Source organism: Palaemon carinicauda, chromosome 14 (assembly GCF_036898095.1).
Source record: "Palaemon carinicauda isolate YSFRI2023 chromosome 14, ASM3689809v2, whole genome shotgun sequence".
NCBI classification, from domain to species: domain Eukaryota; kingdom Metazoa; phylum Arthropoda; class Malacostraca; order Decapoda; family Palaemonidae; genus Palaemon; species Palaemon carinicauda.
In genome coordinates, this window is record NC_090738.1 from 10,747,517 (window position 1) to 10,773,163 (window position 25,647).

The 25,647-nt window shown below is 49.4% G+C and overlaps 1 long non-coding RNA gene across 1 annotated transcript in view; it reads left to right on the forward strand.

The window, feature by feature from the left end:
* Window positions 1–25,647, forward strand: part of LOC137653095 (uncharacterized) — a 62,343-nt gene that overhangs the window by 25,149 nt on the left and 11,547 nt on the right. Inside the window, exon 2 of the long non-coding RNA XR_011046388.1 lies at window positions 21,613–21,732. This is a non-coding gene — a long non-coding RNA (uncharacterized lncRNA). The remainder of the gene's footprint in view (window positions 1–21,612; window positions 21,733–25,647) is intronic.

Here is a 25,647-nt window from a genome sequence, read left to right on the forward strand (position 1 = left end):
GGGGAAGCAGCATCCTGGTCTCTGCATAGCTGACCTCAAACCTCTGCAGGTAAACCATGCTTCCTTGTGTTCCGAGTATTGAGTCAATACTGTCGCGTCTCCCATACCCTGACGAGGTGGTATTAAGAACGTCCTAACCCAGAGTTCCTTCTGGAACTCCAGGTCAACTGCCTAGGACAGGTCACACTTCTTCCTTCACACATAAGCTTATGTAGGCCACACGTTTTCTTGCTGTGCAAGGAACTTGTGAGGTGCAGGGACTCCTTTTCTCGAGTGCGACACTCGGATTCTGAGTCCCCGGGTAAAGCCAAAGCCAGTATGGCTGGGGACTTTCCACCCTTCCTAAGGGGTAAGTCACTCAATGTAAAAAGCGTGGTTTGTATTTCGGTTACGGAACAAATGACAAATTCGGAGATAATTTGTATTTTTCCTAACCATACAAACCTTAGCTATTTCACATATTTGCCCGCCAGCCCTGTCCCCCAAGACAAGTCCTACCTCTAAGTGAAGTGAAGCAGTTCACCGGTGTGTGAGGGGGGGAGGGGTAGCTAGCTACCACTCCCCTACCCCCCTGCTAACTAGCGCGGGGTAATATACCCTCGTTAAATTCTAATGGCTCGCCATTTCAGCTACGCCGAAAGGTAAACCCAATGTAAATAGCTAAGGTTTGTATGGTTAGGAAAAATACAAATTATCTCCAAATTTGTCATTTTTCGACTGAAGTGGGTAATTGGTTATGTAGAATCTTTACATTTTCGCTAGACTTTGTTCGAAGCAGAGCAAGCGCTACCTCATCAATGTGAATGTATGTTACCTCGGTAGCTCTCACCAATGATACATACGCTAAACTTCTGTTCAAAGTAGGAGCGAACGCTACCTCAGTAGCTCTCGCCAATGTTCGTGATCTCGGTAGTGCACTGGTGTTCACTACTTTGCGGTGTGCTCCTCTTCGATAAGGCATAGAACTTGAATTTATGATTTCTATTACTGTACTCGCTCTACTTGGTACCGCTCACAGTTTCTCCATAAAGGAGTTTAGCACCCACTTTTCTTGGAACCTAACCCTGCACTCATCAAAGGTAGGAGAGGTGCTGCACTCGCTTCAACCTTCGCTCTTAATCTCACTCGTCACATGGAACGGTTTATATAGATCGCGCATTCACACACACAAGCCTTTACATCGATGCACCTCCCTTTATTGGCTTTCGGGAATGTTTGTTAACCTTGTCTGCTGTGGTTTCTGCTACTTCCGCTCCTTATGGATTGATGTTTCCTCGACGTTGGTGATCAGTCGGCTTCTCATCTGTCTCCAACCATTTAGATCACTTGTCACCTTACAAGTGTACATCTTTTTAAATGGTTAACCAGAAATTTCACGAGTATCACGTGCCCTCTCGCCCATATGCCATTAGCAGCACTCGATAGATACCATCAACTTGAGCTCAGCTCGTTGACGGGAAGCAGTGTGTATTTGCTGTGAGGTCAACCTCCAGGTGTTGGACAATTCGTCTTCCAAGGGAAAGTTAGCTGCCACCATGTTTTGGACAACTTCCTCTTCCAAGGGAGAGTTCCTCTTCACCTTCAATGGTCAGCATTTTTCCCTCTGGTGGGGATAATCGCCGACATCATACAGTGTACTTTGGAGATCTTTTTGTTCGCCAAACCTTACCAGGAAGGTAGATGTAGTCTCCTACCCAGTTACTGTTGCAGATAAGGAGGCTTCCCTTCTTGCTTCTGCTTCTTTCCTTCGTAGTTCGGTGCAAACTCTGTTGTCTTCCTTTGAGGCTTTTATCTTGAACTTCTCCTCTTGATGCATTAGAGGACTCATTGGATCACTCGCTTGGTTTAAGTTTCCGATTCCTTGTGATCTTCGCCCCACTACGTTATGCCCTCTTGGAATATTGGAGTTGTAAGATATAACCCTTAAGGGTTTTTTTAAACACAAGACTTACCCGGTAGTTATATATATAGCTTACGTCCCCGACGTCAACGGCAGAAAATTCGAAACTCGCGCCAACCGCCAGTTGGATAGCCAGGTGTACCACCCCTGCACCCTAGCGAGGTACCTGGGAACCATTCCAGTGACCCTCATATATTCCCTGCCGTCGCTAGCGGCGACACGTGAATTCTACTCCGTCATTACTGATCGTATTTTTTGGTGAAGTACAAATCCTTGGTTATTGACTCCCTCTTGTTTTTGATCTCGCTTTGGATATTTCTTGATTTTGTTTGGATTAGATGATTTTTGACCTTTTCTTGTCTGAATTCTCTTAATTTTTTCAAAATGGCCACCCTCCTTATAACTTTTAGGTTATGTGTGACTAGTGGGTGTAAGACCCGTATGGCTAAAGCCTCTCTTGACCCCCATTCTGTGTTGCATGTAGGGGTAAAGAGAGTGATTTAGGTGATCGCTGTGACGAATGTGTTTTGCTGTCAGAGCATGAATGGATTGATTTTGATAAATACAGGCGTAAACTCAAAAGGGATAGATTGAGGCGTAGTTCTTCTCGCTCTTCTAGAGATATTTCCTCCTCCCATGTCATTAATCCTATTCCTTCACCTGTAGTGGTAGATCCTGATCCCACTATTGCAATTGCTAATGAACCTTCACTAAAAGATATGTTAGTGACGATTCAAGCTCTCGGCGCTAAAGTTGAATCTTTGGCTGCGGACAGGACACAGTTGATGTCCGATGTGCGTCTTTTGAAAGGTGAAGGTGCAAATGCAAGTGCAGTGGAGGGTGCGCCTGCTCGTGTCTGTCGTCCTCCTAGTCCTAGACCTCTTCCAAGCTCCCCAGCCCCTGGGAGAAGGAATGTCAAAAGGCGAAAGAAGACGAGAGGCTTTATCAAACGAGCAGACGTCCCCTCGAACGTACCTGTGGGCGCCTCCCAGGACGTTGGCCCTCGCCATCGGAAAGGTGAGGTTAAGTGTTTTTCGTCGTCTTCGGATGACCCCTTGCCTAAAAGAGGTTGGAAGCTCGCTTCCAGGCTTCTTAAGAGGTCTTATGATACGGCCTATCGACGTCCTGCTAGTTCTAAACCTGGATGCAGTCACTGGGATTCTCCAGAGCCTTTTGAAAGCCCCCCGACCAAACGTCCTTTTAGAACACTGGACGTTTCCAAGGATCCTTCTGTGCACTCAGGACCAGGCTTTACTCCTACTCCACGTAGGAGTAAACTATAAATTGTTCAGTAACTGAAATACAAACCACGCTACAGTAGGGTCCCGAATTAAGCGTGTTCGAATTACACGATTCCCCTTTTCCACGATCGTTATTTTTCAAAAATAAAATTTCTGTATCCACGAGGCTGTTCAAAGTTCGCGAGTCAAGCACTACAAAATGTATCAAATCTATAGTCTTTTTAAGTATATTGGTAGCCCTAAATACGGTGATTTATAATAAATGTTACAAAACAATATTAACATTACATTTCATTAACATAATTTCATAATGAATAGCCTATTTAAGGATAAAATTCCACATCAACAATGAAATCAACTGTTAACTGTGCGAGTCCAGCTGACAAAATGTAAACAGAAATGTGGTTACGTTCTCGGCAATCTTTATCTTTCTCCAACCTTACGATAATTGTAATGGTAGTGTTAATGATGGTATATTAAAGCATTATTTTTGTTTAGTACAGTATATTTAAAAGCCTTATTTTTCCCTCTGGGCGTTCAAGGTTTTCACGAGTAGACTGGGTTCGTTTATCGGCAGTGAATAGCCTAAACTTCGGTAACGAGTCGTCAATATTTTGTCATATTTTAAACAGTAGGCTATACATTTGATTTGCAAACATTGGTTTTGTAGAGTAGACGGTAAAATAAAATCTAGAGAGAGAGAGAGAGAGAGAGAGAGAGAGAGAGAGAGAGAGAGAGAGAGAGAGAGAGATTTGATGGCAGAAATCTCTCTCTCTCTCTCTCTCTCTCTCTCTCTCTCTCTCTCTCTCTCTCTCTCTCTCTCTCTCTCTCTCTCTCTAGATTTTATTTTACCGTCTACTCTACAAAACCAATGTTTGCAAATCAAATGTATACTGTTTAAAATATGACAAAATGTTGACGACTCGTTACCGAAGTTTAGGCTATTCACTGCCGATAAACGATAACAAACCCTTTAATGCAAACTAACTGTATCCTTTGATATTCCTCTATATTTATCACGAATTCCTTCTATGCCTCCTCAGACACTCTTATTTCAAATATCTAAATTATTCTTATCACAACTAACACCATCTAGTCATTTTCATTCCATTATATCTATTATTCCTCTGGATCTTATTCCCTTTCCTTATTCTGTTTATTCGATGGGATTCGTTTTTCCCTTTACCGTCTTTCAGAATCTATTTTTAGCCACTGGCAACCAAATCCCCCCTTCCCCCGTCTCCTACCGTCTCCCCTGCGAGACCACCCAGCCTATCTCATCACTCCCCCCCCCCCCCTTCATCCTCCCCTGTTCTAGGTCTGTAACCTTCTGCGTCATAATATCTCTCTCTCTCTCTCTCTCTCTCTCTCTCTCTCTCTCTCTCTCTCTCTCTCTCTCTCTCTCTCTCTCTCGTTATACAATACTTACAAATAGATGAAGAAACCAAAATCGGTTTTCTTGAAGTGTCAATTAAATACAAAACGAAAAAATTATACCGTGTATACATCCATTTCAATCATAGCTTAAAATACGGTAACCGATTTCGTCCGCAAACCACTATTTTTTAGGAAACACCATTCTATTCCAGAAAATTTTTACTCTTTAAATGTCAATTGCGCTATAATAAAACATGTACTTATGTTGTTAAATTTCGGGTGTGTTTTAAAAATCGAGTATTGCTAACTTATTTTTGTTTTACTTTTGGCTGTGATCACATCAGCTGATGTCTAGCTTCCGCGCGAATACAATAACAAAGAATTGTTTACACCATTTCTTAACTTATTCAAACCATCTATACAGTTAATATTACATAAACACCAATGTGTTATAACCTATCATATTTATTGTTTAGTACTTTAAAACCATCCCTCTCTCTCTCTCTCTCTCTCTCTCTCTCTCTCTCTCTCTCTCTCTCTCTCTCTCTCTCTCTCTCTCTCTCTCTCATATCGAACGTTATAGCGGTAACCTAATTGTTCGGTGACTTTAAAATTAGGCCTAGTACTTTCTTCTTTTACCTTTTTTGCATATGGATCCATAATTGAGGTGGGTACAAGTTGACTTATAACTGAAGTTAGGAAAAGTATTTTGGATATGGAAAGGACAATTATCTTTCGTAACAGTTTAGAATTATCGTAAGTTATCACTCTGTCATTAGCGGCAGTTTGCTATTGTGGATTAAACGCATAAGGAAAAAAAAATTTCCAGCTTTGCTACGAATTTAGGAATTTATATGGATACGGTAAGTGAAATATTTGTAATAACATAATGTTTACTAAATGTTTGTAATATCATTAGTTATGACTTAGATCATGTGTGTTTAATGCATTCGTTTGTTTATTATGATCGAAGATGGAGCGTAAACAAATGGAAGGTTTCCGTTTCAGGCGGCATCATAAAGAAAAACATTTCATAAATGGCATTCATTTCATTTATTTGAAAGTTCTAATAAAAAATAATTAGAACATTGATAATAACAAATTCAACATATAATCTATACTTGGTAAAATTGCTGTCAATTCAAAAACACAGATGTATAAATGCGTCTGTTTCTTCGTTGTGATCAGAGTTAAACGTAAACAAAACATTGGTTGTCGTTTTCTATTCTGCTTTTTAGCGTGTTTAGGAAACGCATGATATAAAATCGCCTTTATTTTGATAATTCTGGATTTTCAATCATACAACAAGCTAGTCTATAGAGTGATGGTTTTGCTATTCACCAGTTGTATTATACAATAGATATGACAAACATTAAAATTTGTCTGTATTTTGGGTTGTGTTGTAACGGGAAATATATGGTGTTTTCACCTATCCTGGTTATAATTTTCAAGTTATTAGAACTTTAAAGTATATTAAATGTTTTATTTATTTACAAAAACAATTTGATATTATAAAGAAATACAGTATAGTACAAAGAAAGTATTGGAAATAGTAAGTAAACACATTTGAATAGGCAAATTGCTGGTTGCCATGGCCACAATGGAATTATTTCTGTTAGTTGTGTGTTTCGAAATTCGCGATTTTCCATTTACACGAGGTCATTAATCGACCAAATTCTCGCATAATTCGGGACCCTACTGTATTTACATAGGGTAATTACTTTGGGGTAGCTGAATGACGAGCCATAAGAATTTTAACGAGGGTTTACTACCCCAACACTAGTTAGTGGGGGGTAGGGAGGGGTAGCTTGCTAACCCCCCCCCCCTGCACGCCCATCGCAACAGCGCACACCTGTGCGCCCACATCCTGATGCGCGATATGCGCGCCCAGCTATCTCACGATCGCCTAAGGCACCTGCGCAATCTACGCAGCGCTCGCCTGCGCGCAAACTCACCCTCGCGCTGTCACGAAGCTGCGCAATCGCGCCCTCGCCCTGTCTTTACAGACACGCGCCCACGTACTGCTGCGCACTCGCGCCCACCAGTACCACATCAGGTTACTGCGCGCCCTCGCATCCAACCTTCAACCCCGCCTCATAAACCAGCTCCTGTGCGCCACACACCCTCGCCATCTACGCGCGCCCGCGCCCACGTGCTCCCGCCTTCTCCTGCTCACCCGCGCCCTAAGTCTCGCACGCTGAACACTATTCTTTCACGTGCGACCCAGAACAGGGCTCATCACACAATCACCAGCGTGATCAGCGCCCCGATCGCCAATGCGATCACGCACGAGTTGCAACGGGGCTTCAGGCGGACAGGTCATCGTTTCGTTCCCCTGCCCGCAAGCGCAGAACAGCGCGCTCACCGGAGGAAGGGAGGTTTCCGGACAGGTCTAAGGACACTTCTTCTTTTTCAGCTTCTCATCAGGCGAACCCTCGTTTGTCGACTCCTCCAAGGGATCGAACAATCCCCTTCCCTCCAGAGGGAGTGTCTGACAGCGCGACTGTCAGCCAGCAGCCCTGGTTTGGCACCATAGTCAGAGCTCTTATGCAGGCTATGAAGCCTGTTCTCTCTGACTTGGGTCACAAATCGGTGGCAGCTTCCTCCCCCTGAAGAGGAAGAGAGGAGTCCCCTGCGTGGTAACTTCTCCGAGGGCTATCCTGTCTCCTCGCAAATCCTTGGCGCAAGGCTCCTTCCCCCCCTCAGACTTTCTCTCCCTCCCCTGCGGATGAATATTACCCATCCTCAGGAGAGTCAGAAAAGCCGGTCCATTCCCCCATCGCACCAATGGGGGAAACTCCGCCTCTTCCTGAGAAGTCTTCTCGTACAGAGGTGGGGAAAGTCTTGCATCCATCGTTACTGGAGTCCTGTATCCCTCCCAGGAGGGAACCGAAGGACTCGAAGACTGTCCCTAAGTCTTCGACAAGGATCAGACAGGAACCAGATAGACCTTCGGAGAACGTCCGCAAGTCTCCCCAGGAAGAGCCACTGGGGACGGGAGACTTTGCTGCCAGTCCTTCAGGAGGAGAGTACCAAGAGTCAGAACATGGGTTCTGGCAAGTTCTGACCCTCATGAGGAACCTCAACGGGATTCCAGACCCAGAGATTCCTCCTCGTGAGGGAAAGGATACGGTCCTGGACCGAATCTACGGCACCCAGAAACCCTCTAGGGCCAGTGCAGCTTTGCCCTGGTCACAGGGGATGAAGAGTGCCAGAGACAAGGTCGAGGGCCAGCTCTCTGAGCTTGCCTCCTCCAATAGATCCAGCGCCGGTAACAAGCTCCTCCTTCCTCCTCGAGTCCATCAGAGGAGGTACTTTGAGATCTTAGAGGAGAGTTGTTTGGGTCTTCCAGTTTACCATTCCGTGGAAGAACTCGCTGGGGGAGTGCCTCTAGAGAGAGACTCCAACCGGCAGGTGTCCTATTCTGCAATTGAGATCCTAAGCCAGGAGAAGGTGGCGAAGTGAGCCATGCAGGCAACTTCGTGGCTTGACATCTGGCTGGGGTCTTTGGGCATCCTGGTACCTTCTGAGGATTTGTCCAAAGAAAGTATCAGGAAGGCACTGGAGACATTCTTGCTCTCAGGCACTCTTACCATTGAGTTTCTGGCCCACCAAGTCTCGAGCTTGTGGGCCAACACGATTCTCAAACGACGGGACGCAGTGGCCGAGAGGTTTCACCAGAAGGTCCCCAGTTCCGACGTTAGCAGGCTCAGACACTCTTCCGTTCTCGGTAAGAGTCTGTTTGAGCCTAAGGACGTGGAGCTAGCCGCTGAGAGGTGGAGGAAGTCCAATCGGGACTCCCTCATCCACAAGGCCCTAACATTGAGGCCTTACAAACCTCCAGCAGCCCAGCAGCCTCGTCCAGCTAAGGACACAAAGAAGGCAACAGCAGCAAAGCCGAAGGTGTCTAAGCCCTTTCCTGCCAAGGGCAGAAGGGGCAAGAAGTCCTCCAGGGGAGGTAAAAATCCTAGAGGAAGCGGCAGAGGCCTAAACGCTAGGATTGGCAGTCCACCTGCATGTCCATCAGTGGGGGGATGCCTACAAAGTTGGCGCGACAAGGTGGCAGCAACTCGAGGCAGATAACTGGACGATTTCCGTGATCGGTCAGGGTTATCGCATCCCGTTCACAACATCTCTACCTCCCCTAACAGCGAATCCAGTGTCATTGAGCTCCCTTACCATGGGATCGGTAAAGGGGCAGGCCCTCCGGGCAGAAGTCCAGACCATGTTGAAGAAGGACGCTCTCCAAGAGGTTGTGGACAGGTCCCCAGGTTTCTACGGTCGACTCTTTCTTGTAAAGAAGGTGTCTGGAGGCTGGAGACCAGTCATCGACCTCTCAACACTAAACGGGTTTGTCAAACAGACTTTGTTCAGCATGGAGACGGCAGACACGGTCAGGCTTGCAGAGAGTCCACAAGATTTCATGTGTACACGGGACCTGAAGGATGCATACTTTCAGATTCCAGTCAATCCGTCTTCAAGGAAGTACTTAAGATTTTGCTTAGACAACAAGATCTACCAGTTCAAGGTGCTGTGCTTCGGTCTCTCCACAGCTCCTCAGGTGTTCACCAAGGTGTTCACCCTGATTTCATCATGGGCTCACAGGATCGGCATCCGTCTCCTCCGTTATCTGGACGACTGGCTGATCCTAGCAGACTCGAAGGCAACCTTTCTTCGCCACCGAAACAAGCTTCTCGAACTTTGCCAAGATTTAGGGATCATGGTAAACCTCGAGAAGTCCTCTCTGCAGCCCTCTCAGAGACTGGTATATCTAGGCATGGTCATAGACACCAATCTCCACAAAGCCTTCCCATCAGACGACAGGATAGCAAGTCTGAGGAAGGTCGCAAGACCTTTCCTCACATGAGAAGAACTTCCAGCCCAGGCGTGGCTACGTCTCCTCGGCCCGTCTGGTTCCCAACAGTCGCCTCAGAATGAGATCTCTCCAGTGGCGACTCAAGTCCCGGTGGAATTCAAGGACACAATTCCCCGGACACACTGATCCCTATGGGTCAGCCGGAACAGACAGACCTCCAGTGGTGGGTGGCAGACGAGAATCTACGAAAGGGAGTGGATCTTCTCGTCCTCCCCTGGACTTGATGTTGTTTTCGGACGCATCAAAGAAAGGGTGGGGGCCCCACATTCTGAACCACAGGACCTCAGGCCTGTGGTCAGAATCAGAAAAGTACCTTCACATAAACCTGCTAGAAATGAAGGCCATATTCCTGGCACTAAAGAAGTTCCATCAAGTCCTGGCGGGTCACTCTGTGGTGGTGATGAGCGACAACACCACAGTGGTGGCTTATATCAACAAGCAGGGAGGTACCTTTTCAGAACAGCTATCCCATCTTGCAGTAGAGATACTAAGATGGTCCGAAGTCCACTCGATCGCACTAGCGGCTCGCTTCATTCCGGGCAAAAGGAATGTACTCGCCGACAGTCTGCGCAGAGCGACGCAGATAGTGAGTACCGAGTGGTCTTTCGATCCTCAGATAGCCAACAAAGTCCTGACTTTGTGGGGTTCCCCAACTGTGGATCTGTTTGCTACAGCATTGAACTTCAAGCTCCCGCTTTACTGCTCCCCAATCCTGGATCCCAAGGTTCTCTGGCAAGATGCCTTCCAACAACGATAGGACAACATCGATGTGTATGCCTTTCCCCCGTTCTGTCTGATGAGGAGGGTACTTAACAAGACCAGAATATCGGTCAATCTATCAATGACCCTCATAGCTCCGCTATGGCATCACGCAGAGTGGTTCCCGGACCTTCTGCAACTCCTTACGGAGCCTCCGAGAGAACTCCCTCCACATCACGAGCTACTCAAACAACCACACTCCAACATCTTCCACAAAGCCGTAGCTTCGCTTCAGCTTCGCTTCAGCTTCACACCTGGAGACTATTCAGCATCTCCTCAATGAGAGAGGACTTTTGCAACAAGTTGCGAACAGGATGTCTGGACACCTGCGCAAGTCATCCGCAGGGGTCTACCAGGCGAAGTGGCGAGTTTTCTGTGGTTGGTGTCGTGGAAGGGGTATCTCTCCACTCGATGCCACTATTCCAGCAATAGCGAAGTTCCTCGTGTATTTGCGGGAGGAAATGCGCCTTTCAGTCTCGGCAGTGAAAGGCTATCGCTCAGCCTTAAGTCTTGCCTTCAGGCTCAAAGGAGTGGACATTTCTTCCTCGCTGGAACTTTCTCTTCTCATATGAAGCTATGAACTTACTTGCCCTCAGTCGAAAGTGAGATCACCTCCATGGAACATGGTTCGAGTTCTCATGTCTCTAAAGAGACCTCCCTACGAACCATTACGCCAGGCTTCAGATCGCCACCTTACTTGGAAGACGTTGTTCCTACTAGCCTTGGCTTCGGCCAAGCGAGTCGGCGAACTACATGGTCTCTCATACGACATCACCCGTTCAAGGGGATGGGGGGAGGTAACGTTCAGATTCGTCCCTGAGTTTGTTGCCAAGACTCAGAATCCGGGAGTGACGTACCCTCGATTCGACTCTTTCCAGGTTTCGAGTCTTCATTCTGTAACAGATGACCCAGACCATCTCCTACTTTTCCCAGTAAGGAGTCTGAGGTTATATCTTAAAAGAACAACTGCAGTTCGTCCCCAGGTGCAAGCCTTGTTCGTGAGCACTAGGAAAATGAAGAGAAGAGTCACCAAGAATACCATCTCAGCCTGGATTCGCAAGGTAATACACCTAGCCTTGATTCCTGGCCCTTCTCCGTCATGTTGCCCTAGAGCGCATGATGTCGGGCATAGCTACGTCCCTGGCCTTCAAGAAAAATTATTCAGTGACGCAGGTCCTGCAAGCTGGGATGTGGAAGCGTCAGACCACCTTCAGAGCCCACTACCTGCATGACGTGACACACAGGAGGCTCGATACATTTTCTATCGACCCTGTGGTGGCTGCACAACAGCTGGTCTAAACCTCAGGCTCCTTAATGGACAAGTAGCAGAAGGTTGAGGGCATTGTTACCCGGTTTTAGTCTGCGTGAATGAAAAGGTATGTCTGGCCTTATTCCTTTCTTCATCCTCTCCTCCCTTGGAGAAAGCAGCATCCTGGGTTCTCTGCACAGCTGACCTCAAACCACTGCAGGTAAACCATGCTTCCTTGTGTTCCTAGTATTAAGTGTAATACTGTCATGTCCCCATACCCTGACGAGGTGGTATTGGGAGAGTCCTAGCCTAGATTTCCATCTGAAGAACTCCAGGTCAACTTCCTAGGACGAGTCACTTTTTCACCTTCGCACACAGCTTACGTAGGCCACAGCAGTTTCACAGCATGCTAGCGAGGAGCAGGGACTCCTTATTGTCTGAGTACGTAAACACTCGAATATGGAGTCCCCTGGCAAAGCCAAAGCCAGTATGGCAGGGACTTACCGCCCTTCCTAAGGGTTGAGTCACCCTATGTAAATACAGTAGCGTGGTTTGTTTGTTCCGTAACCGAAATACAAACCACGCTATTTACATTGGGTTTACCTTTCGACGTAGCTGAAATGATGAGGCAATAGTTTTTAACGAGGGTTAACTACCCCCGCGCAAGTTAGCGGGGGTAGGGGAAGGGATAGCTTGCTAACCCCCCCCCCCCCCCACACACACACACCGGTGATTTGCTTCACTTCACTTTTGGCTCCGGCGATGAACAGACGTGTCTGTCCATCGTCCTCGTTGACAGCCTTTAATCTTTTTCTGCTTTTTCTTTCAGTTTGTGTGTGTGTGTGTTAGAAGTTGACCACCTTATTGTTCGCTATGCGCAAGTGCCCTGGAATTGCCGGCCGCCCTTGTGGTACTTTTATGTCGGCCGTGGACACTGATCCTCACACCCTTTGCCCACAGTGTCAAGGCCGACGCTGTGATCAGGAAAATACGTGTAGTGAGTGCAGGGAGTGGTCTGCCTCTCAGTGGGAGAGGTTTGTCTGCTGGCGTAAGAAGTAGTCCAAGAGAGACCGTTTTCCTTCCGGGGTTGCCTTGAAGGAGGAAGGTTCTCGGGACTTCTTTCTCCGCCCAAACCTCCTCCGAATCTCCCCCTCGTTCGGCTCCTAAGGAGAGTCGGCCGAGTGGGAGCGCAGGCCCTAGTTCTGTTTCCCGACCTTGGGTTGGGAGAGAGGGCGTCGCCTCCCATAGCAGGGCGGTTCCTCCTCCTCCTCCGGGGGAGGTTATTGATGAATCTTTGTCTAACGATGATCTTTTTCAGATTCGGGCTTCCCTGGGGCTTAAGGGCCTGCCCTCCAGGGTAGCCCTAATTGACCTTGTCCAGTTAGGGGCCGCTGTTAAGCAGTCGCCGGTGATAGCAGAGGTAGACCCTCTGTCTATCGTCGACGTCGTGGTGACAGAGGCTTCCGACGGGGCGGGTCGATCCTCTGCAGGTGCAGTTGTGGATGTTGGTGCTGACGGCTCTCCTCCCCCTTCCGTACATCCTTCGAAGGGGGAAGGGGGTCCCGCGGGCTCTTCTGCTGTCCAGCCTCCTTCTAAGGGGAGTGCTTTGACTGAGACTCCCCTTCGGAGGACTGATGGTCCTGACGATCTTCCTCGTGGCCGCCTTCGCTGTAAGGTTCACCGTCCGCTGCGTCACAAGGACCTCCCGTCTCCTTATAAGGGTGTTAAGAGGCGCCTTTTTGGATCTTCTCCTTCTTCCTCCGAAGGGGACACTCCTCGCCGTAAACAGCCTGCAGCTCCAGCTTCCTTAGACCTCTCTGGGATCGGTCTCCTACGCCTTCCAGACCTTCTACTTCTGGGGCAGATGTTCAGCAGCCTGACCTCGTCACCCGACGGGCAACGGTCCCTTCGGGGCAAAGGGATTCTTCCCTTGCGCATGCAGTGTTAGCGCACAGGCGCTCTCCTGTTCGCCAGCGCTCTCCTGTTCGCCAGCGCTCTCCTGTTCGCCAGCGCTCTCCTGATGATCGCCCCTCTTCTCGCCAGCGCTCTCCTGAGGACATCCTTCAACCTGTTGTTCCTGTTGAGCGCCCAGCGCGCCAGCCTCCCCCTGCTCGCCCTTCTGCAGTGTTAGCGCACAGGCGCTCTCCTGCTCGTCAGTGCTCTTCTGACCGTCAGCACTCTTCTGAGGACCATCGCCCCACTGCTCGCCAGCGCTCCTCTGTGGTCTCGAATATCCTGCAGTTCCTGTTGTGCGCCCCGCGCGCCATCGGTCTCGTTAGCGCCCTCGCGATCCTCAGCTTGTTCCTGCACAACATCGCTCGCGTTCTCCATCGCGTTTCTAAAACGCACATACGCCCACGCGCCTCCTCTTCCTGTTCGTGAACGTTCGCCTATGCACCCCGCGCCAACTGTTCCCTCACAGGATTCCACGCGTCGCCCTCTTGCTCGCCAGCGATCACAGACGATTCAACAATCGCCTGCTCGTCAGCGTTCTACTGCGCATCAGCGTTCTCCTGCGCGTCAGCGATCACCTGAACATCGGCAATCTCCAGACCGCCCGCGTGACCTATCACCTGCGCGCAAGCGTTCTCCAACGCGCCGTTGCCCAGAAGATCTGGAAGGACATGGGTCGCCCTCTGTTAGCTCGCCCTCGCGCGGTCGTTCGCCTACGCGATCTACGCGCTATCGCTCGCCAACGCGTCACCATGCGCCAACACGCCATCGCTCGCCTGCGCGCCAGCGTTCACCAGCGCACCACCGATCGCCTGCTCGCAATCGCTCTCCCATGCGCTACAGGTCTCCTGACCAGCGTCGTCAGCGATCTTCGGAACGTTCGTGCTCGCCCGCGCGTCAACACGCTCCCTCGCCAACGCGTTCGTTCGTTCACCGGCTCGCCCACGCGCTCGTTCGCCTGTACGGCCTCGCGCCCTCGCGCCCACTCGCCTGTGCGCCCGCACGACGGCTTGCCTGCACACCCGCGCGACCACTCGCCCGCGCGACCGCTCGCCCGCGCGACCGCTCGCCCGCGCGACCGTTCGCCTACGCGCAACCACCGTTCGCGCCGAATTTCGCAGCCCGTGACAGCAGCAGGAACGCGTGTCGCCAAACCGCGCTCAGGATCGCCTCCACCAAAGCGCAGGGCTCTTGTGCAGGACAGGGAAGATACTTCAGAGAGGTCAGTGCGTCTTTCTGCCCCTTTTCCTTTTCAGGCAGGTCCAGTGGTGTCCACTCCGAAGGATCGCCCGATCCCCTTCCCTCCAGCGGGGATTTCGGACTCTTCGTCCGTGGAGCGACAGACTTGGTTTGGTCCTCTGATGCGGGCGTTAGTGAAGGCTATGAAGCCAGCACTCGCCGATCAGGGTCACAAGCCAACGACTGCCTCGCCTCCGCTGAAGAGAAGGAGAGGAGTGGACTTCGTGGTGACTTCCCCCAGGGAGAAGTTGGTTCCTAAGAGGTCTGTCGGGAAGGCCCCATCCCCTTCGCAGGCATTTTCTCCTTCTCCCGTGGACGAGGCTTTTCCGTCCTCGGGTGAGTCTAGTGAGGTGATAGTCTCCCTCTCTTCATGGAGGAGAATCGTCTCGCGCAGAAGGTGCTCTCCGAACCTCTTTGTTGGGATCCTGTATCCCTCCCAGGAGGGAACCCAAGGACTCCAAGACCATCCCGAAATTGTCTTCAAGGATTCGCCAGGAACCCGCTGCTCCCCAGGAGAACGTCCACGCTTCGCCCCAGGAAGAGATTCCGGGGACGGGAGACTTGGCTGCCAGCCTGCAAGGAGGAGACCAGCAGGAATCTGAACATGCCTTTTGGCAGGTCCTGAGCCTGATGAGGCAACTCAACGGGTTCATGAATCCCGTGATCGCCCCCCGAGAAGGCAAGGACACGGTCCTGGACCAAGTGTTCGATGTTCAGAAGGCCCCTAAGACCAGTGCGGCTCTGCCCTGGTCTCGGGGATTGAAGAGTGCCAGAGCCAGGGCCAATGCCCAACTCGCAATTCTTGCCTCCTCCAGTCGTTCCTCTGCCGGGAACAAACTCATCCCACCTCCTCGTCTCCAGCAGAGGAGGTATTTTGAGATCTTTGGTGAGTCTAGTCCCGCTCTTCTTCTCGATCACTCCGTAGAAGAGCTGGCTAAGGGAGTTCCTTTCGAGAAGCTCTCCGCCTATCAGGTATCGTTCTCGGCATCGGAGATCCTGAGCCATGAGAAGGTCGCGAAGTGCGCCATGCAGGCCACTTCGTGGCTTGACTTTTGGCTAGGAACTCTGGGCATCCTATTGCGCTCCGAGGACTTGTCTAAGGAGACCAATAGGAAGGGCCTGGAGACCTTCTTACTCTTGGGCACCCGCTCCATCGAGTTACTGGCGCACTAGGTCACCACCCTGTGGGTCAACTCGGTATTGAAGCGGTGCGATGCGGTGACCGAGAGGTTCCACCCGAAGGTCCCCGCCGTGGATGTCTGTAGGCTCAGATATGCTTCCCTCCTTGGGGAGAATCTGTTGGAGCCACAGGATATGGAGCGAACGGCTGAGAGGTGGAGGAAATCTAGCCAGGACTCCCTCCTCCATAGGGCCCTTACAGCTCGGCCCTATAAGCCTCCAGCTCCGCAGCAACAGCAGCAGCAGCAGCAGCCTCGTAAGGCACCGAAGCCGGCACCGGCAGCTAAGAAAGTGGTGTCTAAGCCCCAGCCCTTTCCAGCCAAGGTCAAGATAAGTGGTGTCTAAGCCCCCGCCCTTTCCAGCCAAGGTCAAGAGGGGCGGTAAGTCCTCCAGGGGAAGCAAGACTTCTAGAGGGAGCGGCCGCAGCCGCAAACACTACAAGTGGCAATCCCCCTGCGTGTCCACCTGGGGGGGGGGTTGCCTTCGACGTTGCGTGCACAGGTGGCAGCAACGCGGGGCCGATGCTTGGACGGTTTCGGTGATCGGCCAAGGCTATCGCATCCCGTTCATACCATCTCAACCTCCCCTGACAGCGAATCCAGTGTCGTTGAGCTCCTATGCCATGGGATTGGTAAAGGGGCTAGCCCTTCGGGCAGAAGTCCAGACCATGCTCAAGAAGGATGCTCAACAGGAGGTCGTCGACAGCTCCCCAGGCTTCTTCAGTCGACTCTTTCTTGTGAAGAAGGCGTCTGGAGGCTGGAGAGCTGTCATCGACCTCTTGGCTCTGAACGGGTTTGTCAAGCAAACTCGGTTCAGCATGGAGACAGCGGACACGGTCAGACTTGCTGTGAGACCACAAGACTTCATGTGCACGCTGGATCTAAAGGACGCATACTTCCAGATCCCAATCCATCCATCTTCCAGGAAGTACTTGAGATTCTGCCTAGACGACAAGATCTACCAGTTCAAGGTGCTGTGTTTCGGTCTCTCCACAGCACCTCAGGTGTTCACCAGTGTGTTCACCCTTATTTCATCTTGGGCGCACAGGAACGGCATCCGTCTCCTTCGTTATCTGGACGACTGGCTGATCATAGCAGACTCAGAGTCAATCCTTCTTCGGCACTGGGACAGGCTTCTAGGTCTTTACCAGGATCTGAGGATCGTGGTAAACCTCGAGAAGTCCTCTTTGCAGCTCTCCCAACGACTGGTTTATCTAAGCATGCTGATAGACCCCAATCTCCACAAAGCCTTTCCATCAGACGACAGGATAGCAAGGCTGAGGAGGGTGGCGGAACCCTTCCTCAGGCAAGAAGAGCTTCCCGCCCAATCGTGGTTGCGTCTCTTAGGTCACTTGTCCTCCCTGGCTCGTCTGGTTCCAAACGGCCGCCTCAGGATGAGATCCCTGCAGTGGCGGCTCAAGTCCTGGTGGAATCAAGGATCCGATTCCCCGGACGTTCAGGTCCCAATAGGATCTTTGGAACGGACGGACCTGCGGTGGTGGCTGGTCGACGAGAACCTGCGAAAGGGGGTGAGTCTTCTCGTCCTCCCCCTGGAATTGACACTGTTTTTGGACGCGTCAAAAGAAGGGTGGGGCGCGCACGTTCTGAACCAAAGGACCTCAGGCCTTTGGCCTTTGGTCAGAGTCAGAAAAGTGCCTGCACATCAACCTGCTAGAGTTGAAGGCCGTCTTTCTGGCTCTTTAACAGTTCCAACGGACCCTGGCGGGTCATTCCTTGGTGGTGATGAGAAACAACACCACGGTAGTGGCTTATATCAACAAGCAGGGAAGCACTTTTTCGCAGCAGCTATCCCATCTTGCAGTAGAGATTCTGAGGTGGACCGAAGTCCACTCGATAACACTATCAGCTCGCTTCATTCATGGCAAGAGGAATGTGCTCGCCGATAGTCTGAGCAGGGCCTCGCAGATAGTGAGTACCGAGTGGTCTTTGGATCCTCAGATAGCCAACAAAGTCCTGACTTTGTGGGGTTCCCCGACCGTGGACCTGTTCGCGACAGCGTTGAATTTCAAGCTGCCTCTGTACTGCTCCCCAGTCCCGGACCCCAAGGCTCTCTGGCAAGATGCTTTCCAGCAATGGTGGGACAACATCGACGTGTACGCCTTCCCACCGTTCTGTCTGATGAGATGGGTGCTCAACAGGACCAGACTATCGGTCAACTGTTCAATGACTCTGGTAGCTCCGCTATGGCATCACGCGGACCTTCTGCAGCTCCTGACGGAGCTCCCGAGAGAACTTCCTCCACAACACGAGCTTCTCGGACAACCCCACTCCAACATCCCTCACAAGGCCGTGGCCTCGCTTCGGTTTCACACCTGGAGACTGTCCAGCGTCTCCTCACGGAGAGAGGCTTTTCGCAACAGGTTGCAGAGAGAATGTCTCAGCACCTGCGAAAGTCCTCTGAGGGAGTCTTTTGTGGTTGGTGTTGTGGGAGGGGTATCTCTCCACTCGATGCCACTATTCCAGCAATAGCGGAGTTCCTCGTATATCTGCGGGAGGAAATGCGGCTTTCTGTCTCGGCAGTGAAAGGCTATCGCTCAGCCTTAAGCTTGGCCTTCAGGCTGAAAGGCGTGGACATTTCTTCCTCGCTGGAACTCTCTTTACTCATACGTAGCTATGAGCTTACCTGCCCCCAGTCGGAAGTGAGACCTCCTCCTTGGAACGTGGTTCGGGTCCTCAGGGCTCTTAAGAGACCTCCCTTCGAACCATTACGCCAGGCCTCCGATCGCCACCTGTCTTGGAAGACGGCTTTCCTGCTGGCTTTGGCTTCGGCCAAGCGGGTTAGTGAACTTCATGGTCTCTCGTACGACATCGCCCATTCAAGGGGATGGGGGGAGGTAACGTTCAGGTTCGTCCCTGAGTTTGTTGCCAAGACTCAGAATCCTGGGGTGCCGGATCCTCGGTTCGACTCTTTCAGGATCGCGAGTCTCCGCTCTGTAACAAGCGACCCAGACCAGCTGCTACTATGTTCAGTGAGGTTTTCTGAGGTACTACTTGAAGAGAACAGCTGCAGGTCGTCCTCAAGTGCGAGCATTGTTTGTAAGCACAGGCAGGACGAAGAGGAGGGTCACCAGGAACACCATCTCGGCTTGAATTCGAAGGGTTATCCACCATGCCTTGAATCCAGACCCTCCTCCGTCACGTCGCCCTAGGGCACACGATGTCAGGGGTGTTGCTACGCCCCTGGCCTTCAAGAGAAACTTCTCTGTGACATAGGTGCTTCAAGCTGGAGTCTGGAAGCGTCAGACGACCTTCACAGCCTACTACCTGCAGGACGTGACTCACAGGAGCCTCGATACATTTTCTATCGGCCCTGTGGTGGCTGCACAACAGCTGGTCTAACCTCAGGCTCCTTTATGGACAAGTAGCAGTAGGTTGAGGGCGTTGTTACCCGGTCTTAGTCTGCGTGAATGAAACAGTATGTCTGACCCTTACTTCTTTCTTCATTTTCCCCTCTCTTTTGTTGAAGCAGCATCCTGGTCTTCGCATAGCTGACCTCGACCTCTGCAGGTAACCCATCCTTCTTTGTGCTCCTAGTATTAAGCTTAATACTGTTGCGTCCCCCATACCCTGACGAGGTGGTATAGGGAACGTCCTATCCTAGATTCCTATCGAAAGGTCTCAAGGTCAACTTCATAGGACGAGTCACACTTTTCTCCACACACAACTTATGTAGGCTACTCATTCCTAGCGAAGCAAGGAACTTGTGAGGTGCAGGGGCTCCTTCTCTCAAGTGCTACTCACTGAGGGGCGGAGTCCCCGGGCAAAGCCGAAGTCAGTAAGGCTGGGGACTTTCCACCCTTCCTAAGGGGTAAGTCGCCCAATGTAAATAGCGTGGTTTGTATTTCGGTTACGGAACAAATGACAAATTCGGAGATAATTTTTATTTTTCCTAACCATACAAACCTTAGCTATTTACACATAATTGTCTGCCAGCCCTGGCCCCCAAGTCAAGTCCTACCTCTAAGTGAAGTGAAGCAAATCACCGGTGTGGGGGTGGGGGGGTGGGGGGGTAGCAAGCTATCCCCTCCCCTACCCCCACTAACTAGAGCGGGGGTAGTTAACCCTCGTTAAAAACTATTGGCTCGTCCTTTCAGCTACGCCGAAAGGTAAACCCAATGTAAAAAGCTAAGGTTTGTATGGTTAGGAAAAATACAAATTATCTCCGAATTTGTTATATTTCAGTTACGGAACAAATGACAAATTCGTAGATAATTTGTATTTTTCCTAATTATACAAACCTTAACTATTTACACATATTTGCCTGCCAGCCCTGTCCCCCGGGATAAGTCCTACCTCTAAGCAAAGTGAAGCACTCACTAGTGTGTGTGAGGGGGGGGGTAGCAAGCTATCCCTCCCTAACCCCTGCTAACTAGCGGTGGGGTAGTAAACCCTCGTTAAGATTCTTATGGCTCGTCATTCAGCTACACCGAAGTAATTACCCTATGTAAATAGCTAAGGTTTGTATAGTTAGGAAAAATACAAATTATCTACGAATTTGTCATTTTTAGATAATTTATATTTTTCCTAGCTATACAAACCCAAGTCATTAACCAAAGTTCTTGCCTCAGCCACCCTGCAAGTCTTTGACCAGAAGTGCTGTGAGCGAACGCTTGATCCAAGCGGGATATTTCATGAGCTGAAGTTCCCCATAGCAACACATGACGTAATCTACCGATTTCTTTTGATTGTCTTGCTGTTGAAAACCAAACCAGAAGGAGACCCCATTAAATCACACAGGTTTGTATAGGTAGGAAAAATATAATTATATAAAACTTAAAGATTTAAGGAACTTTGAAATATAGGAAGCTAAGGATGAATATCTATAGTTTTATTGAAATTAAACTTCGTCTTCTGGCACTGGAGAGGTGTGACAGATAGCAATGTTTTACTGCTTTCAATTTTGAACATTTATGTAATTTGTTGTAAAATATCCAGAGGTAGTTGATGATACTTTGATTATAGTTGTTATTTTCATAATTTGTTCTTGAAGAAATACAGTATCCTATACTTCGCAAATGAAGTCTTGAAATGTTATAGATTTATTTCTATGACAATCTTGTTTTTGGTCTTGATTGTTTTGGGGTTATTTATACAAGGTTTATTCCACAGCAACCTTGTGATTCAAAAGCTTTATTAATATCAGTTGGACAGCATTTGTAAAATAATAGCAATGCATCATTGTCAGTTTTTTTCTATTATACCTTGAGGCTTTCAACAATTGTGTTGCAATTCTGCATTACTCAACTCATTCACTTTAAACTGGTTCATACTGATTGTATGTCTAGTACATTACTATGCACTGTATAATCTTTTGTAACTAAGAAGAAATTAACTTGTCATTAGTTTAATACAGTACTGTATATTTGTGACTATGGTATCGTATGAAAGGATTATTATATTGGAAATTAAACCTATTCATAGAGGATGCTGTTTCAGGAGGCTTGAATTAATGCTCAAGATGCTCAAAATTGGCATCAAAATAGTATAGTATGTGCATGTGCAAAAATGGCTTGGAGGTATGGCTTTTGCTACTTGTATGCCAATATTTTTTTCAGGGTTTTTGGTAAGTATTATTAAAGCAACTATGAAACAAGTAGAAAATAGGTTGTTACTGAAGGATAACTTTTAAAGACGGTTTGTCAATAATAATTTTCATGTAACGCATTTTTATCTAGTTACATATTAAGGCATGATTATAAATAATTTATGAGCCATCATTGGTCTTTGCCAATTTTGAAAAGTGTTTAGTACTTGTAATTTATTTTTTCCTGACGCAGTGAATATTTTGTGGTTTGCTAAAATATTTTCTATCATTCTAGGGCATTTGCTGAAGTGAAATCACAGAGAGGACAATCTCATCAAAGTTGAATCCAAAGAGCTTTGTAAAGTTTTGCAACTGATACCTTAGAAATAAAATCTCTACAAGTGGTTATCTTGGAGTAAGTAATTACAATATGTTTATTTTAATGAGCTACATAGGAAATGGTCAAGGTAACAATTGCCATACAAGTACTAGTTGTTCCTACACTTTATACTAACCCTCATTCTTTACTATAGCGCGAGCTGGAAAATACTGCAGAAAAACCTTAACAAAGTCGTTAACGATCGGGCAGGTAATTACCCACCTGTTAGTGGTGGGGGACCGCCGGTTGGTAGCTGCTGTTTACCTTCAATCGAATTCTAGCCGTCGCAGTGGTAACACCGCTGCTCCTGCTTTATTTGCCTGGCAGACTAGCCTTTCTTTTTTGGGTTTTTTGATAAATCCTTTTTCTTTTTCTTTGTTAAATGTGATGTCCTCTATTATGAGGAAGTGTTCCGGGAGCCTTTATGTCGCCGCTGGAGGTGGATCCTCTTTCCCTATGCCCTGGCTACAGAGGTCATAGGTGTTCTGAGGGTCCCCCTGCCAAGTGTGTAGAAGTAGACATCGCAGTTCCTACTCCTCCTCTTCATTGTCCTCGCCCTCTTTTTTAGGCTAGGAGGGAGAGAGAGAAGAGGAAAAGGAGAACTCACACTCCTCCTAGACGTTCTCACCTTAGACACAGGCGACATAGGAAGAGACATAATCGTTCTCGCTCTTCCTCGCCTTCTATCTCTTCACGAGATGTTTCGCCACAAGACTTTAAGTGCGCTTGTCTCAAACTTAAGAAGAGCGCTTCCGCCTTACCCTAATATAGGTCATCAAGAGCGTACGCACCAACATGCGCATACGCTCTGACAAGAGCATAGCTCCATCATGCGCCATGCGCTCACCTGCGCGCAAACTACCTGCGCAATGATGCTCTCCTGCGCGCCAGTGCTCTCCGACGCACTTCCGCACACCAACATTCTCCTGCACGTGCGCATACACGCCCAACATCTCGCTCTCCTACCCGCCATACTGCGCACCATCCTACGCGCCAACTTTCTACTGATAGCAGGACTTCTGACAAGTCAGCCAGGCTGCCTTCTCATGCGCGCCAGCGCTTACCAACGCACCTGCCTTCTCCCGCGCACATCCGCAAGAATATGCGCGCACGCTCGTGAATCCTCTCCTAGGGATGCGCGCCAACATTCTCCCGCGCTCCCGGTATGCATCCACTGTGCGCCCGCGCGCTAGGGAACTTTCTCCTGCGTGCGCACGCCCTACGTCTGGCACAGACGTGCGAGAACACACTCCCGCGCGGCCGTTTACACCTTCACCTAGATATTCTCGCCGAAGAGACAGGCGATATAGGAAGAGACGTCATCGTTCTCGCTCTTTCTCGCCTTCTTTCTCTCCCCGAGACGTCTCGCCTCGAGACTATATGCGCTCTTGCCACAAACCTTAGAAGAACGCTCCCTCTCGTCATCGTTCTGCCTCGCTGTCGTCATTCTCTTGCGAGGGATCATCTAAGAAGCCAGGAGCGCGGCCAAGGGCAAAGCACGTCCTGACCTCGAACCCTCTTCTTCGCATAATAGTTTGAGGGTCTCCGTTCGCTCTAGAAAAGTCAGATAGAGTGCTTCTCCTCGCTTCATTCCCTATCTTCAGAGAAGATCGCTCTCGCCTTCGAATTCTCGATCTCTGACCCTTTAGGGTCTCGTGACAAGGAAACTTCGGTTTCCCGGTGCGCTATCCTTTCGTTTTCTCGCAACTCGAGTTGCTGAAACCTCGGGCTCGTGCATTTAGTCTCGCTGACACTTCGGTGTCGCGTGACAAGGGAAACTTTCTTTTCCCGTTGCTATGGCCCTTCAGGTTCTCGCAACACAACCTCTAGGGGCACACACGATCACGCTGAACCTTCTGGTTCTCTCGAAACAAGTCACCAAGAGTTTTACTCTTATGACAGAGAGTCTTCGGACTCTTGTCGTGCGAAGTGTTTGCGTACGCTCAACCAACACTGCGTCCATGACCATCAAGAGTTTTACTCTTATGGCAGAGTCTTCAGACTCCCGTCACGCAAGGTGTTCGCACGCAATTAGCGCTACATACGCAAATCTCCGGTCATATACTCGCGGGATCAATCCCTCGCTCTCGTGTTTCAGACAGGACAACCTCCCCAGTTCCTTTGCTCCCTAATGAGTTAGGGATTACAAGTCTCTCAGAAGCCTCGGAAGAAGATGCAGGGGTTCGGCACTTCTTCTCTTTGGTTGAAAGCAGGAGGGAAAGGGGAAACGTGTTAGAGAGGCTAAAAGAAAACCCCCAGATAGCAGCGACGTAGAACGCAATGCCGAGGGCTTGGGCCGCTCTGTTCGTTATCCTGCGCTTCATGTGGCAGCTCATGAGCTGCCCATGATACGAGGTAGCACTCGTTGTCAACCTGCAACTTGATCAACTTGTTGGGAAACATAGATTTCTGCCAAGAGGTTCGCCTCCAGGGGTTAGAGAACCTCCCCTTACGAGGGAGTGATAACCTTCCTTGGAATTGGGCTGCGTGAGAGAACCAACCCCCTTCCGAGGGAAAGCTTCCCCACTTCAGCCATTCAGCAACCTTCCCTCCTTCGTGAAGAGTTGCAAACAACTCGATGAGTTTTACCTCTGCTATCTCGTCCCCGAAGACTGCTTTCTCCCCTTGAGCTGGAGAAAAAGCAAGTCTAAGGCTTGTTCCTCCTTCAGGGGGAACTTCTCCCTCGTTCACGTGAGATTATTACGCCTACACTTTTTTCCCTTAAGGGCTGGGAGAAAGCTTGGCTCAGGCGATGTCCCCCATCGGGAGGACTTCTCTCTCGTTCATGAGAAGGAGATGATTATGCCTACGTTTTTTCCATAAAACTAGGAGAAAACTTGCCTTGGGTAATGTCCTCCTTCGGGAGAACTTCTCTCTCGTTCGCGAGAGAGATTATTACGCCTACGTTTTTCCCATAGAATTGGGAGAAAACTTGTCTTAGGCGATGTCCTCCTTCGGGAGAACTCCTCTCTCGTTTGCAAGAGAAAGATTATTACACCTATGCTTTTTTTCCCATAGAACTGGGAGAAAGCTTGTCTTAGGCGATGTCCTCCTTCGGGAAGACTTCTCCCTTGTTCACGAGAGAGAAATTATTACGCCTACACTTTTTCCCATAGAGCGGGGAGAAATCTTGCCTTAAGCAATATCCTCGTTCGGGAGAACTTCTCCCTCGTGTGCGAGAGAGAGGTTACTACGCCTACGCTTTTCCCCATAGAGCAGGGAGAAAGCTTGTTTTAGGCGATCTCTTTCGAGAGAACCTTCCTCCCATTCATGAGAGTAACTTGTAGGAGTTTGCTGATCCACGCTCCTCCCCCTTATGCTTTTGGTTCTCCTCCAGGGGCGGAGCAAGAGCCTTGTCCTAAGTGACTTTCTCCTTCGGGAGAACAAATCTACCATGCGGAGGAGTTATCTTCAACCCTGACGTTCTCCCCCTCGTGCTGTAAGGAGACGTCTTTTTGAACCTACTGGTTCTCCTCACATTGACCCCTCGGGGTCTCGTGACGATTACCCTTTCGGCGGGCGTGATCGGGAGCCTTTGAACTCTCGTCATGTTGATCCTACAGGTTCTCATGACCTTAGGGGTCCTTCAGGCCTCTGTCGCGCCGGACTTTCGAGTTCACACGACTTGGAACCTTCGAGTTTCAGTTACGCTGAGTCGTCGGGCTCTCGTAACAATTAGCACAGTGTGTCCGCGCACGCACGCAATTAGCGCTATGCGTTATCAAAAGTTTTACTCTTATGACAGCAGTGTCTTCCGACTCTCGTCAATGGTCTTCGCCATTACCTCCAGACACTCCGACTTCTACCGTTCTTCCCCTTTCGATAAGAAAGATACGAGGGGTAAAACATAAGGTTTGTCTGCTACTCACGTCTCCACTTTTACCTGTAATAACACTTGAAGAATTAGCGCAGCTGAGGATTCCTCGGGAGAGCTGTCGTCGAGGGACTTAG